This window comes from Sminthopsis crassicaudata, chromosome 1, assembly GCF_048593235.1.
Source record: "Sminthopsis crassicaudata isolate SCR6 chromosome 1, ASM4859323v1, whole genome shotgun sequence".
Taxonomy (NCBI): Eukaryota; Metazoa; Chordata; class Mammalia; order Dasyuromorphia; family Dasyuridae; genus Sminthopsis; species Sminthopsis crassicaudata.
In genome coordinates, this window is record NC_133617.1 from 636,534,731 (window position 1) to 636,551,305 (window position 16,575).

A 16,575-nucleotide genomic window follows, 5' to 3' on the forward strand; every position below is an offset into this window, starting at 1 on the left:
AGAACAACAATATTCCATGACAATCACACACCACAATTTATTCAGCCATTCCCCAATGATTGGGCATCCCCTCAATTTCCAATTCTTTGCCCTGAGAAAAGAGCTGCTACAAATATTTTTGTACATATAGGTTCTTCTCCCCTTACCCCCTTTTTGGATCTCTTTTGGTATTCATGCCTAATAATGATATTGTTAGATCAAAAGATATGCCCCAGTTAACCCTGAAATTAGGAGGACCTGACTTCAAATCTGGCCTCAGACACTTAACACTTGGCTGTGTGACCCTGGGCAAGTCACTTAACCCCAATTGCCTGGGGGGGACGACACAGAGAAGATGTATCACTTTATAGACCTTTAGGTACAGATCATATTTTTTGGATATACATAGTTTCATTGAATTCCCTGTAAAGAAAGGAAAATAGCAATAGGTAACTAGTCTTCATTTTCTGGGGCACTGGTGGCTCAGGGTCTCAGATTTAAGGTCATGTATCCAGTACATTATTTATAAGTTATAGGATCACCATATATAGAACTGGAAGGTACCTTTAAGAAGATATAACACCAATACCTCTTAACTTTACAGATAAGAAATTTACCAGTGAAGCAATTGAGATCTCACAGGGAGTAACACTGTTGAGAACTAAACTCTACTATTCTGTTTTTGTTTTTTTTTTTTTGTTTAAGTACAGATTATTTTTCAGATATGTTCAGCACTTTATTTTTAATTAAAGCTTTTTATTTTCTTTTTTTTAAATTTTATTTATAAATTTTTTTGACATTATATATGCATGAGTAATTTTTTTTATAACATTATCCCTTGTATTCATTTTTCAACTCTACTATTCTGTATCCATTTAATTCAAGTTACATGTTAGAAGACTACCATAGAACCTCCCTCTTCTCCCTCCCCCCTTAAAATTATAGCCAGGATCATAAAGATTCCTTTTGGATTTGTTTCTGAAAGTGAAATCAGATTCAAAAGTTTCATTTCCTGTTTAAAAATTCATCTCAGATGAAAAAAAAAATGGATTTAAATGAAAGCAGAAGATATTCTCCAACAGCCTTTTTTCATTAATGTTGTTCTCTGTTTCAGTTCCATGACATTGACAAATCCACCATTTGTGACATTAATAACAGCAGTAAAAAGAGAGGGCTAAATGGAACAGTGAGTTAACGCTATTACCTCCCACTTCTAATGGCCCAGGTTCAGGCAGTAGCTCAAGTGAAAGGCTTTTTGGTGACCTCATCAGACTCTTTTGTGAACATTTACTGTGGAGCTGTGACCCAGTAGCATCATTTTATGAATCCCTGCTTAAGAGAGCCCCAGGCATGTATTAGTTCTCATTTGTCAGAAAAGAAAAGCAGAATGAAAATCACTTTTCCCTCATCCTAGATTTACTGACAGAAAACACTGATACTTCTGTTTATGTAGAATCCAAACACCTCAGTAGTTACACTGATGCTTTTGTTTCTCCAGAAATGTGAAATAACATATTTGCTGTCTAAGAAATATGGTTTAAAACTCGAAATATTCTTGCTCACTCTGATGACTTCATTCTGGTTCCTTTGACAACTGAGCATCATTATTGGGCTGCTGTGTTCTTATTTATTTAATGCTTACTTTCTTCCTTAGCTTCCCCTTTCTTTGATATATAGATAAGCACAGTGGCTTCTGAACTTTGGAGCTAAGGACATGCCATTCTGGCGGGAGTAGACAACAGTCTGTTTACAAGTTATTTTATATTATCTTCCAATTTCATCCTAACCCCAGCTACTTTAGCCCTTGTCTATATCACATAAATCGATGGCATTCCTCAGAAGATAAGATTTCTACAAATTAACTAACATCTATTACATCTATTCTCACTTAAAGGCAGTGTTATAATTGTATCAGAATATATTGAACTTGTATTATTGTTGTTTAATATACATGTGAAGTTGATGTCAGTACTATTTACTTACGACTTATAAATAAGAGTCTTCACTTTATTTACCAGAGTACTTAGTTTGAAAGAAGTCAGCATATTTTCAGGAGTGAGTAGAAAGACCATCATTTAATTTTACTATTCATATTGCTCAAATAAGTTAGATATCAAGGTCAAATTATATTGTTGAAAGCAATAAAGGAGGAGGAAAGGCGACAGGAGATAAATTGTATATATTTTTATTTTCTGGTTATTCCAAAAGTCATTGTTTCAAAGGGTAGAAAAATAAGAGTAAAAGGCTTTAAAGCTTTTGTCTCAGCTGTAATCATTAGTTTGGTCTGTGCTTCTGTAAATCATTCATCCTCTTTGTATTTTCCCTCTCCTTAAATGGAGACGATAATGCTTGGCATTCTCCTAAATCACAGGTGTTTTAGATTTTTAACTAATTCTATAAAAGTACTTTATATTCATAGAATCTTTGTGTAGTCTAAACAGTGTAATTATACAGTATTATAATGATAATTTCTACATATTCACAGCTTTTAGATCCCATAATTTTAGGCAAAGATAATTTTCTCCAGTGAATCTAAGTATATGTAATATGTGCATTAGGGGAAAAAATATTAACTGTGGTCCTCTTTGTGAACTTAGAAACAAATGAACAGTAAACATAGTATAGAGGAGATGTTCATGGAGTCAGGTTTCTCCCTCAGAGATCTTAGGAAATGTATGACCTTAGGCAAGTCACTTAAAATCTCTGTACCTCAGCTGTCTACAAAATTAAAGGCTTAGACTCAAAGGCTTCGAGGTCCCGTCTATGATTTTTTTGTCCTGTGAAATACGAATGTGAGAATTACACATGTACAATATATAAAGGATATTCCAGTTACCAAAATAACATTTGTAAAAGTTCTGTGCTTCTAAACAAAGATGAGATCTTTGCCCTTTTCAGTTTTTTTTTTATAAGGAAGCATGAAGTCCTACATCTCATTTATGAATTTTTTCTTTCTAGAATAGAGAATGAAACAAAGTCTTTTAAATAATAGTTATGATTTATAACTTCAAAACAAGTAGCTGACAATATAAGTCAAGTTTTAGTTTTTGCATTATAATTTCAAACAGCTGAGATATTAAAAACTTTGTAAGACAAGATCTATAATAGAACTGTTGAAAGAATCTCATCTCTAATGACAAAAAGATGCTATAAGGAAATCAGATGCACTTTAAATTGAAACTCTTACTACTTAATAGACCTAATACAAATAATGCTTTGAGGGCAACTATAAATATCTATATTAAATTCAGAAGCATTCTTTTTTTTGCATATTTTCATTAAAAATTGCTTGAGGAATTTAATGTTAAAATTTCATTTACAATTTTATATGCCCTGGTTTATTATTTCTAAAACACCATTTTTTTTCAAGCTAGGGACAGAGCTAGAGACAATTGGTCTTGTGACACGCACACGTGCAAAAATGATTGGAATTGATCAGGAATGCTTAACCCATTTCATAAATTCCTTGAACTTTCATGGAAAGAGCTTCCCAGACTTCATGATGCTAAAAAGAGTTCCTGGGTTAGCATACTTTTTCTCTAAAGATAGGTAGCCAGCTTCTTTGAAACTGTAGTCTTAGAGAGCTATCTGGAATATTGAGAACCTAAGGGATTTGTCCAGGGTCTCACAGCTATATCCTTGAGACTGATTCTCTTATTTTCTGTCATGGTGATTCTCCTGTTTATTGGTGATTGATAAGAATATTATAACCTAGAGGAAATAATGATCCAAGAATCATATCCTTTGAGAGTTGGCAGAGACCTGAGGAACCATCTAGTTCAAACTATACACTAGGTGAATCCCCATTATAAAACTATAAAAGTGGATATCCAGCCACATGAAATGATAACTTTGCACAATTGTGATGGTTAGTGAATCTTTCCTGCCATCAAGCCCACATTCTCCTCTTTTCACCTTCTTCTTTGGCTTCTGGCTCTTCCCTAGGAGCCCAACAGAATAAATCTAATTCTTACTCTACTTGACAATATTAGAGACCATTATCATGGGTTTCCTGAGTTTTTTCTTCTCCAATCTAAGAATACCTGGTTCATTTAACCAAACTTCATATTGGTTCAATCTTTCTGGTTGCCTTATTCTGGACATACTGCAGTTACCCACATCATTCTTTTAAAAAAGAGTGCTTACAACTGAGCACACTGTTCCAGATCAAGTTGGATGAAATCATTTGGGATATCACCTCCTGATGCCTGAAAACTAATTTTTCTTAATGAATCTCAAAGTCTAATTTCTTTCATTCAGGTAGGTTTTTTTTTTTCCTGAGTTGAAAAAAAAAATTAGGTCCAATAGATGTATGTAGAAAAATCATTTTTTACCACATACTCAATAGTTCAAGATGTTGTAATGGACAGAGAATTGGCCTTGATGTTAGAAATACCTCTGTATTAAGTCTGACCTCTGAGACATACTATATGACTCTGAACAAGCCAAATAAATTTCTCAGTACTCAAAGCAACTCTCAGTTGTAGAGAAGTTGTTGATTTTCATTGGTCATGGGAGTTTTTTCACAATGAAATTACAGTTCCAGTACCTGTTCTTATTCATCTATCACTTAATGGAATATTCTCGCATATTGGATAGATACTATTAAAAGTTTGTTTTTTTGTTTGTTTTCAGAAAGAATGCTTCATTACATTTACATTTTGATTGCAATTTTATCAAAAATAAAAGAGAAAAATATTTTGGTGTAGTTGAAAGGTCTTATTCTAATTTGAAGTTTTATAGAAAAATTTGAAAGCTAAAGGATTCCATTCTGATTGTTAGTGATGATTGTGACTATTATTGACCTTCATCTTGTAAGTCAGTTGTCATTTTTTTTTTCTTCTCTAGGATTCATAGTATCATTCCTGACATTATGCTTCTTCTCTTATTCAGATTAAAAGTTTAAATACAGGTTAAGTTTAGACTTTTCATCTTCGTTTGGCCCTTTGGCTTTTGGTAGAAGTATCTGCACAAAAATCAGTGCCAATTTGGTTCAGTTGGTGCTTTTTCAAACACATTAAATATTTTTTGATTCCAAAATGTGTTTTCTGCATTTCTATAAGTTTGGCAATAGATCATATTACTGTCAAAACAGTAATTGATTAGCTGTTCAGTGTTTATTGAATAGGTCAGATTTAGCAAGAAGCATATATCATATTTAATAGTTATGTCCTAATTACATAAAAGAGAACAGCAAAGAACATTCTCCAAAGATTTAATAACTATTAGAAAAGGGACAAGACATAATTCTTAATATAGTTTTGCATGATTTGTTCTAGGCATGAATATGTTCAGTAAAGCTAAATTTAAGCCTTTATGGATTAAAAGTTCTTATTGGTTAAGATCTGACAGTGGTACATTATCTGGAGCTTATTTTCATTCACAATACCTTCAAATATATAAAAAGCAAAAATCTCCTTAATGGCACATCACATTTTTCACCATTTGACAGGCTTTTGACAGAATAAGAATCAGTAGGAAGTTTCCAAAAATTTTCTTTCCCTCAAAGGGTAGTAATGTTGAATAAATAAAATGATTCATTATCTTCTGTTCAATCATCTTATTTATCTGTCTGCTCTATATGACAAACTTGTTTCAGTTGAAGATGTTAGTAATAATTATACTGGTCTTACTTATCATGAGACTTTTAAGTATGACTATAAAAGTTAAATCCTTTAAACTGAAATTAATGTACACCAACCTATCATTAACAGATGCAGCTTGCATTAAGAGCATTAATAGAATGGACCTATACATTTTATTTCTGGCTTTAGAGATGCATTCTCTATGTTGGGAGATTCTGGTCCCTCAAAAATCAATACAATACTATAAAATAAAAAAAAATGCAAGCAGTATTACTAAAAAATAAATGCCATTGAAATAACAAAAAAATTCACACAAATAAAGTTAGATCTAAATATTTAGAAAAATATCAAGCAGGCTGAGCTAATGTAATAAAAATGACAATTCTACCTAAATTAATTTACTTATTCATTATTGTATCAAACTGCCAAGAAATTGTTTTAGAGAACTAGGAAAAAATAACAACAAAATTTATTTGGAAGAAGAAAAGGTCAAGAATTTCCAGGGAATTAATGGAAAAAAAAATGAAAATGAAAGTGGCCTTGCTGTACCAGATCTAAAAGTATATTATAAAACAGTGGTCATCAAAACCATTTGGTACTGGCTAAGAAACAGAGTAGTCAATCAGTGGTTAGGTTCACAAGATACAATAGTCAATGACTATAGTAGTTTTTATAACACTACTGTATAGTAGTGTTTGATAAACCCCAAAATTCCAATTTATGGGATAAGAATTCACTATTTGACAAAAATTCCTGCTAAAGTTGAAAAATAGTATGGCAGAAACTAGACATTGACCAATATCTAACACCCTAACAAGATAGGTTGAAATATGGGTTCATGATTTCGACATAAAGGATGATAGCATAAGCAAATTAGGAAAACAAGAGAGTCTATCTCTCAGATCTGTGGAAGAGGAAGGAATTTAAGGCCAAAGAAGAACTACAGAACATTATCGAATGGAAAATTTTAATTACATTAAAATTTAAAATTTTGTACAAACAAAACCAATGCAGCTAATATTAGAAGGGAAGCAGAAAACTGGGGAAAAATTTTTTTACATCTAGGGATTCTGATAAAGGCGTCATTTCTAAACTATGTAGAGAACTGATTCACATTTATAAGAATACAAGCCAGTCTTCAATTGATAAATGGTCAAAGGACGTGAAGAAACAATTTTTAGATGAAGAAGTTAAACCATTTCTAATCATATAAAAATACTCTAAAATCACTGTTGATTAGAGAAATGCAAAACTCTGTACTTCTCAAATTGGATAAAATGACAAGAAAAGATAATGATAAATGTGGGAAAACTGGGACACTAATACATTATTTGTGGAATTATGAACTGATCCAACCATTCTGGAGAGCAATTTGGAACTGTGCCCAAAGGACTATCAAACTGTGTATATACCCTTTGATCCAGCAATGTCTCTACTGGGTTTATATCCCAAAGAGATCCTAAAAAAGGAAAAAAGGACTTACATTGCAGTGATGTTTGTAGCAGCCTTTTTTGTAATGGCAAGAAACTGGAAATTGATTGGATGCTCCTCAATTGGGAAATGGCTGAATAAGTTATGGGATATGAATGTTATGGAATATTGTTATAGTTCTATAAGAAACAGTTATCAGGCTTGTTTCAGAAAATCTGGGAGAGACTTACATGAACTGATGCTAAGTGAACTGAGTAGAACCAGGAGAACACTGAATAAGCAACAACAAGATTATGTGGTGATGCACTGTGATGGACATGGTTCTTTTCAACAAGGCCAATTCCAATAGATTTGGGATGGAGAGCACTATCTGCTTCTAGAGAGAGGATTATGGGGAATGAATGTAGATCACAACATAGTTTTTTCACCTTTGTGGTGGTTGTACTTATTGTTTTTTTTTCCTTTCTTTCTTACTTCCCCCCCTTTTTGATTTTTTTTGTGTGAAGTGTAATAAATGTGGAAATATGTTTAGAAGAACTGCACATGTTCAACTTATATTTGATTACTTGCTATTTAGGAGAGGGGAGAGATGGGAAGGGAAGGAAGGAGAGAAATTTAGAATACAAAATTTTGCAAGGGTGAATATTGAAAACTATTTTTGCATGTATTTTGAAAATTAAAAAGCTATTATTTTAAAAATAACTAAAATGCATAAAATACTGGGAAATCAATCTACCAAAACAACAACAAAAAAATAATTGTACAGATTCAATTACATAATGCCCCTTAAGTTGCTTGCTGTCTAGGAGTATGAGGACGTGAGAAAGGAGGGAAAATTTTTTGAGACACAAAATTTTACAAAGGTGAATGTTGGAAAATTATCTTTGCAAATATTTTGGAAAAATTAAAAGCTAATCTTAAGAAAAAAAATTCCAAGGTGTAATAGTTACATTTTATAATTTCAATAAACAAAAAACTTTGAAAAATAAAAAAGAAATCCTTTAAAGAAATAAAGAACAATTTAAAGAGTTATAGGAATATTCAACACTCATGACTGGGCTGTGACTTTTTAATAAAATTGACAATACTCTTAATATTTCATAGTTTTAAAGCTGTCAATTAAACTAATAAAAGAAATACCTTAGAAAAGTTAATAAGAATAATAAAATTCATTTGGAGAAGCAAAAGTTCTAGATTATTAAAAGAAATAAGGGGGGGGCAGAAGTAGAATGAAAGGAAACTAGCACTTCCAGATCACAAACTATATTATAAAGTAGCAATCTTTAAAATCATTTGGTATTATATAAAATATTGATAAGTAAATAAATCATACAGACTAGGGAGAATTAGAAACAATGAAATTCAAAATAACTAGTATTCAATAAGCAAATAAACTCCTACAAATTTCCTTATTTGATAAAAATTGTTGAGAAGACTGGTACATATTCTGATGGAAATGAGGTTTATTTTAGACTAAAACCTTCCATTATGTCCCACAATAAATAAAAATGAATGTATAATCTAACTATTAAAGTTCATACCATCAGATATTAGTAGAGAATTATACATCTTTCATAGTTATGAATATGTGGTTAAGTTAACTAAACAAAAGACAGAAGCCATTACAAAAGAAAAAAAAAATTTTTGATTCTATGAAATTATAAAACTTTTACACTTGAAAATAAGACAAGAAAAGAAGCAAAGTAGTTGAAGGGGAAAATAAATACAACAAATTTTAGGGTAAGGGTTGGCTATCCAAAATATGTAGACAACTAAAAAAGTGTACATATGTATCAGACATCTAAGGTGTTTGCCTTCAAATTGGTAGAGAAGACAAAAAATGGGAATAATCAGCCATGGAAGGATTTTGGAAAAATAGGCATATTGTTGTATTTCTGGTGGAGGTGTGAATCCAAACAACCATTTTAGAAAGCAAATTGAAATTAAAATAAAGTTACATCTTTGATCCAGACATTCCAATAGTAGACAAATACCTCATAAGAAGTCACTTATCAAAATAAAGCCCCTTATCTACCAAAATACTTTACAACTAGCATTTTTTTGTAGTAGCAAAGAACTGAAAACAAAATAGGTGCTTATTGATTAAAGAAAGACTAAATAAATTGTATTATAAATGTAAAGGAATATTTTTGAGCTGTAAGAAATGGTGGCTTTGATATCAAGAAGTATAGAAAGATATATATGAACTTATACAAAATAAAATAAGCAGAACACACACACACAATGTCTATAATAAATGTAAAAATTGATCTCCCCCAAAGAATAAAAAATCTGGGTGCTGCTACATTACAAAAAATAAGCACTCAACTCATTGAAAAAAGAAGATAAATGTGCTGGAATTTGAAAATCAGTTACTAAACTCTTGAGAGTGATACATTTGGGATTGAATGAACTTCAAACTACAAACAATGAAAACACACTGAATAGTTAAGCAGACTTAAAGAACATTTGATCTTAAGAATATCTAGGAAGGAACTAAACTTAGATGAACGTCAGCTGTGGTCATGCTTAAAATGTGCTACCTCATCACTTTCACCTTGTAAGATAGATTCAACTTAAGTACCATTTTCTTTATCTCCTCCCTCTTCTATAATCTCTACTAGTTCCTTCTCATTCTGTATATATGTACACATTTATATAAGTATGTGTTCTCTCCTGTGATAGAATATAAATTTGAAAGCATATTGAAATGCTGAAAGCATATATTTATTTGAAAGTAACATGTTTTGTTTTTGTCTTTGTATTTCTAGTATCCAGCATTATATGGCCTATAGTAAATATTTATTAGTTACTTGTTTGATTAATTGATAAACAAAAGATCCTTATGATCTCCTATTGGGAAGATTTCTAAATGTATGTATTGATGCAGAATTGGGTAGGTATGTGTTCCTTGGACTCCAGGGAACATCATGTCCTACCCAGGATAGGATGATCACTTGAAATCTCATCATAATATTGAATGACTTAGTTTTAGATATGCAACACCTTCTCAACTCCCATAGCTTCCTCTCCTTTCTTACTGGAGGGCTGGAAAATGGCCTAAACTCCCACAGAATGAGGTCTAAGATCCCAGCTTTCTGGCTAACTCTCCTTATTGCTCCTGGGCCTGCCCTCCCCATTCAGTCAAACCCCACCACCACCACCTTCACCTTATTTTTGTATGTTGCTCCGCTATTAGACTATGAGCACCTGGAGGGCAGGAGGGTTCTAATTTGTACCTCCAGCACTTAACCTGGCCATGGTACCCTTAACAGAGAGAATGAGCTCTGGGTAAGGAAGGGAAGGGCCGCACAAAGGCGAGTCAGCTGTGTCTATCACCAAGTGTTTGACTTCTGATTCTCCCGGTGGCCTGCCCACAGCTACTGAGAACAAGCCTGAGACTACCACCACTGCCCTTAAACTCTAAGTCTTGCTTCCTGATGGTATCTTTATGCTGAAAACATTTCAAGAGAATATCATTTCAAACTAGAATGTGAGAGGTCCAGGTAAACTTGATGAGAAAGAATAACTTGACAAGTTTGATAAACACAAAAGAACTTGTGGTCTTATCCTCTCTGCTATTAAAAAACAAACAAACAAACAAAAAGATTGTTCTTCTGGAGCTGGAGATATCCTGTTGGCTCACCATAGGCCTGTCCTAATCCACATAATGAAACTATGCTAGCCTATAGGAATCTGACCAGTAGGCATTCTGGTTCCTTGTTCCAAATCCAACAAAGAAGGATAATAGTTCATTGTGATTAAGACTGGAGAACAGCCTTCTCAAAGGCAACGAATTAGAGTAGATGACCATTTCAATGTTCCTTTCTACCCTGTGACTCTCTGATTTGGCGCGTGTTCATAAAACATTTTTAGAGCTGTTTCTCTTCATTGCCCTCAAGTGAACTCTGCCATCCGAAATCCCTTTTTCAGTGACCCATTTAGATCAACTTATTAACATTACTCTTATTTTTGTCTCCTAACTTAAAAAAAAAAAAAGAAAAGTAGTCCAAAATTAATTTAAAAAACCAAACTTAACAAAATCATTCTTTTTAAAGATTTCAGTATGTAACATCCATATTGGCTTTTTTTTTTTTTTTTTTTTTTTTTTTATTGTAAGGTTGCTTGCCAATTATTAGTTTGTTTGCTTTTTTTTTTTTTTTTAACAAATATATCTTTTGCTAACCTCGTGCTAGAATATTAATGGTCCACATCTATGATATCATGGTGTAAAGGAACTCCTTCCACTAATGGAGATTGTCAGCTTATTTCACTGAGAGACCATGTGACTTGCCTCATGGGCATAGAGGCCCATGATATGTGCCAAGACAGATCTTGACCCCAAGTTTTACTGTTCCTAAAGCTAACCCTAATTATTCCATAATATCTCTATTATTCTTAATAATATGTCAGGATAAAAATACTCCCATCATCCTGAAATGTATTTTTAAAACTTTCCTGAATTTCTGAAGCGTTCCATTCCTTCTTATGGGGAGCTAAAGGAAAATTGTTCTCTTAACTAATTGGCATATGAGGATTTGATCAATAAGTTCTAATGTATTCTTTATATGGGGAAGAAAATATATTTTAGAAAATGAGTTTTGTCAAGTGCCAAAAGATGCTTTTGGAAAAGAAACTAAAGATCCCCAACTGAATGTTTTAAGAAGCCAAATGGAAGTCACTGTAGTGTAGTAATGCTATCCATGAGACCCAGTTTGAGTAACATTAAATGATGTTCTTTTAAAAATTTTAAACCTATTTAAAAGGAAAATAGCAAATCAAAACTTGGTTTCTTCCAAAGATAATTAATGTCTTTCTGGAAGCACTTAGGCTGCAATCCATTAATCTAAGGCCTAAAAAGACACTATTTCCTAAGCAGTAACAAAGACAAAAAGTAAAGCATGAAATGGATGCATTCAGATTTTCCTTTTCCAATATAGCAGAAGTATATGAACATAAAACTGTCAGGGAAAGTGGCCTTAAAAAATCAATCATTTCAATGTGATTGATTCTGGATTTATGTAACACAAGAGACACTTGATAGAAATAATAGTAATGAATGAGTTAGCTTCTGCTATTAGGTGTCTGTTTCTACTTCTTTGTATACATGAGGTATGGATGGTGAAATAAGAGTAAATCCAAATTAGAGTTAACTGTAATAAAGTTCTGAATTCCAACTCTATTACTATTGTTTAGAAATTTATATCTTTTATATCTTTTCTTGGGATATTTTAGAACCTATGGTTTGTATTTTGGAATTTCCTCAGTGATCACAAATCTTATTCCTTTTAGAGCAGATTTGATCACTGGGAAAAGCCAGTTTGGCTATTAATGGCAGTTTTAGTACTACTTTAATAAATGATGAGACTTGTTTTCTTATTCCTGAGCCTAAAGGCAATTCTTAAAAATAGAGCTACAAAAATCTTTTGGGATGGCAACATTATTGGGAAAAGGGAGCTCTGAAGAAGACCTTTCCTAGTAATTATTAAGCAACCAATTTGATTTCTTTATACTTTATAAGCACACTTCCTCTTTGGAGCTACTTTATTTTCTATATACTTTACTCCTATTTAATTTTCTCCTCTGTTGATTCTCCTTTCTCCTGTCTTGGTAATGGATGTAATCTACAGCCCAGCATGACACAGAGGAAAGGGAGTTTGAAGTGGCTCAAGGAGATTACTGCCTCCTGAAGTACCATTTGAACCACCAGGAAAAACCTTTTAAACACTTAGGTTTCTCAGATATTTTCATGGCATACCTGCATAAGGAAATCTAAGTTTAGACCTCATCAAAAAGACTATCTGTATGAGAAGTGATTCTATCTGTTCCTAATGGGAAATAGTAGATCTGGGTAGAATAAGTATTTTTCTGTGCTTTGACTTAGAAATGACTCTACTGACTTATCAGCTAATAATAGACAGTAGGTAAATCACTTAATCTTTCTGTTCCACAGTCCTTATCTGTACAAATGGTAATAGCAATTCTTATACTAGCTAGAGGCTTTTAGATTGCTCAAGGGATAAAATGGGCCTGAAATCAAGATCTAAGTTCAACCCCAGCCACAAATACTTACTTGCTTTTGATCCTCTGTAAATCACTTAACTTCCCATTTGCCTCAGTTTCCTCAGCTATAAAACTGCACTTACCTTTGAAGATTGTTGTGAGGATCAGGTAGTTGTAAAGTGCTTAACATAGGTCCTTGGCCCATAGTAGGTATTTTTTTTCCTTCCTTCCTTCCTTCCTTCCTTCCTTCCTTCCTTCCTTCCTTCCTTCCTTCCTTCCTTCCTTCCTTCCTTCCTTCCTTCCTTCCTTCCTTCCTTCCTTCCTTCCTTCCTTCCTTCCTTCCTTCCTTCCTTCCTTCCTTCCTTCCTTCCTTCCTTCCTTCCCTCCCTCCCTCCCTCCCTCCTTCCCTCCCTCCCTCCTTCCCTCCCTCCCTCCTTCCCTCCCTCCCTCCTTCCCTCCTTCTTTCCTTCCTTCCCTCCTTCCTTCCTTCCTTCCTTCCTTCCTTCCTTCCTTCCTTCCTTCCTTCCTTCCTTCCTTCCTTCCTTCCTTCCTTCCTTCCTTCCTTCCTTCCTTCCTTCCTTCCTTCCTCCCTTCCCTCCCTTCTTTCCTTCCCTCTCTTCCCTCCCTTCCCTTCCTTCCCTTCCCTCCCTTCCCTCCCTCCCTTCCCTTTCTTCCCTCCCTTCCCTTCCTTCCCTTCCTTCCCTTCCTTCCTATTAACTTCAATAGCATTCTTAATTACTCCATAAATTTGAGTTAATTTAGGTCTCATGTAAAATGGAGAGATTGAATAAGATGATTTCTAAGGTTTGTTCTAATTCTTAATCCTAGAGTTCTATTATTAGCATTATTTATTCACATTCCTCTAAAAGCTTCCTTTGTTATGACAGAGAAGTAATTATGCGTCCTTGAAAACTATTCTAGCAGGACACTAGCTGAAAAGGCTTCATGTGTAGTTCTGCTTCATGTTTCAGATATGTTGTCTGTATACCAGAGCAAATCTAAGTTCAAGAGGCTTCTCACCTGATCACTGTAAATTTTTTTTAGCCATAGAAACTTTGGATTTCCATCAACTGCCATCTATGTGGGTGGTATACCTACAATACCAATAAAACCATAGAACCTTGAAGTAAGGAAATAAACAGAGAAGGGATCTTAGCAAGCCATTTTTCCTAGCCTCTTTAGCACTGATGATAAAAGTCCTTTTAATTTTTCTCTCCTAGTCTTACTTTGAATTTTTTGGCTATTTACAACCTTGCTGTTCAGTCCTTAGCCGGGATGCCCTTCCTTCTTTCCTTTAGAAGCTTAGAATTGTAGTCAGCTCTTTTCAAAGGCTCCGACTGGTTCAGAAGGCTTGGTCCATAGTCTCCTTCATTTTGTTTTTCATTCTTGTGCCTTTTTTTTTTAAAAGTATAACTATATTGATGTTATAACCTGTTCAAAGGTTGTGTTTAAATTTTTTTTTCCTCATAATTTTCAGTTCTGTATAAAGGGATATAGGTCCTTTCAGAAAGCAATTTTTAGCAAGCTGAGATCATGTATGACCTTAAGTAGTTTGCTAGTAAGAACCAGTTATTAAACAAGTAAAGAAGTATTTTATATGAATCAAGTTCCATATAACTGTAGCTGAATCTTTGGGATGGGCAGAGATATGTGAAAATATCTATTTTTACTTGGATTTTTTTAGTCATAGTGGGAAAATGAGCAGAATTTTCTAAGCAGCAGAACTTTAGATTTTTTTTTTTCTTTTTTCTTATCTTCCTTAAGAAGGAAAAAAAAAAAAACAGAAACAGTATGGTCTTTCATGTAGTTAATTTGAACATTATGGTATAGTAGGGAAAAAACTCTAAACACACCCAGGAGAGACCTAGATTCAAATTTTATCTTTAAAATTTAAAAGCTATGTGACTAGTGAAGTTGTTTATCCTAAGCCTTAGGTATTCATCTGTAAAATGAGAATAACATTACTTATGTTAACCATCTCATAGAGTTATAAAGATGAAAGAAGACAATATATGTAAAGCTCTTTGTAAATCTTAAAATACATTATAAATGCCAGCTATTCTTCTTATTTTTTTTGACAACCTTGACATGATACTTAGACTTTTGTGCCTGTTAGAGAAACATTAGCCAGGCACTGAAAAAATAAGAAGCTTTAGATGTGCTTAAAGCCACGAAATCCTGAAGACAAAGTCCTAAGGAAAGCATTTGACTCCAAGTTTATATTCAAGATGAATTGATAGGAAAAAGGTAAGAATTAAAGAGATTTAATTTCCAATTAAATCATAAGCATTTTTAAGGCTTCCTCTAAAAGAATTTTCTTTTGTATTAGTTAAAGCTGCATTTAGCCATTTTAATAAAGTTCTCTTTTTTAAAAACTAAAATAAGTTGGGAGATTACTTTATTTTTGTTTTCCATCTCTTTTTGTTACTGCTTTTTGGAGTAAAAAAGTGATTTCTTCTATGTAAAGAATTCCTAGTGAACAATTTCCTCTATCAGTATAGAGTGTCACCTTTTCTGCATCTTGGAGAGTTGCCTAGTGACACTTATAGGCTACATCATTTACCTAGGTACCCCCAGCCAGTGTATGTCAGCGGCAAGACTTGAATCCAGATATTGCTGACTCGGGGCCAGTTCCCAATCTTCTATTCCACACCACCTCTTTTACACTTTATTTTTCTTGCTTTTGTTGTTGTTTCTTTTGTTTTGTGTTTTTTTTTACAACCTAATATGGAAATATGTTTTATATGGCTACATATGTAAAACCCATATCAAATTGCTTGCCTTCTCAGGGTGTGGTAGAGAGAGAAGGTAAGAATTTGGAACTCAGATTTTTTTTTTAATGTTAAAAGTTATCATTATAACTAATTGTGGAAAAATAAAATACTAAACAAATAGGTTTTTAAAAAAATTTAATTAACTTACTTAAAAAGATCTAGGACTTATTCCATTATTGCTTAGACTTTTTTGCTATGGTACGCTACTACCACCTGGTGACATAATGCCTTAAATTACAGGTTGAGTTAGTTTTCATGACTGAACTTATAAAATTAAAACATTGTCTACTATGGTAAATAAGTAGTTTGTGAATACCTTTATATCCATGTCCAAAGTATATAAATCTGAACTTTTCCACATAATAGTTAGGTGTCCATTCACTCATATCAAAATTGAAATAGTGACTAACACAGAAATTGTAGCATATGTGGCATATATCAAATCCAATAATTTTCAATGGTTTTGATAGAATGCCTAGGACATAGGAAGCATTTTATTAATACTTGTTGACTAACTAATAATACTATGCGAACTTTTGGAAATGAGATAAGAAGGGAAAAAGTGATAGATCCCTGAGCAATCACAGGTTAAATTTCTATTCATTCTTTCCTTTAGATTTCTATTGCCCAGAAATCAACTATTGTGAAGAAAAATACCAAAATTGTCTTGAGACTAAGGTGCCATCATCCCAGTTCTTCAATCTTATAAACTATAGACCACTGAACACAGCATTTTTTTTTAATAGCCCAGCCAATAATAATCTCAATCCATTCCTGTGTTTGATGTATGGCCAAATAAATGG

General features: G+C 33.1%; 1 protein-coding gene across 13 annotated transcripts in view; it reads left to right on the top strand.

Moving 5' to 3' along the window:
• Positions 1-16,575, top strand: part of KDM4C (lysine demethylase 4C) — a 433,156-nt gene that overhangs the window by 401,485 nt on the left and 15,096 nt on the right. The window lies entirely within an intron of this gene.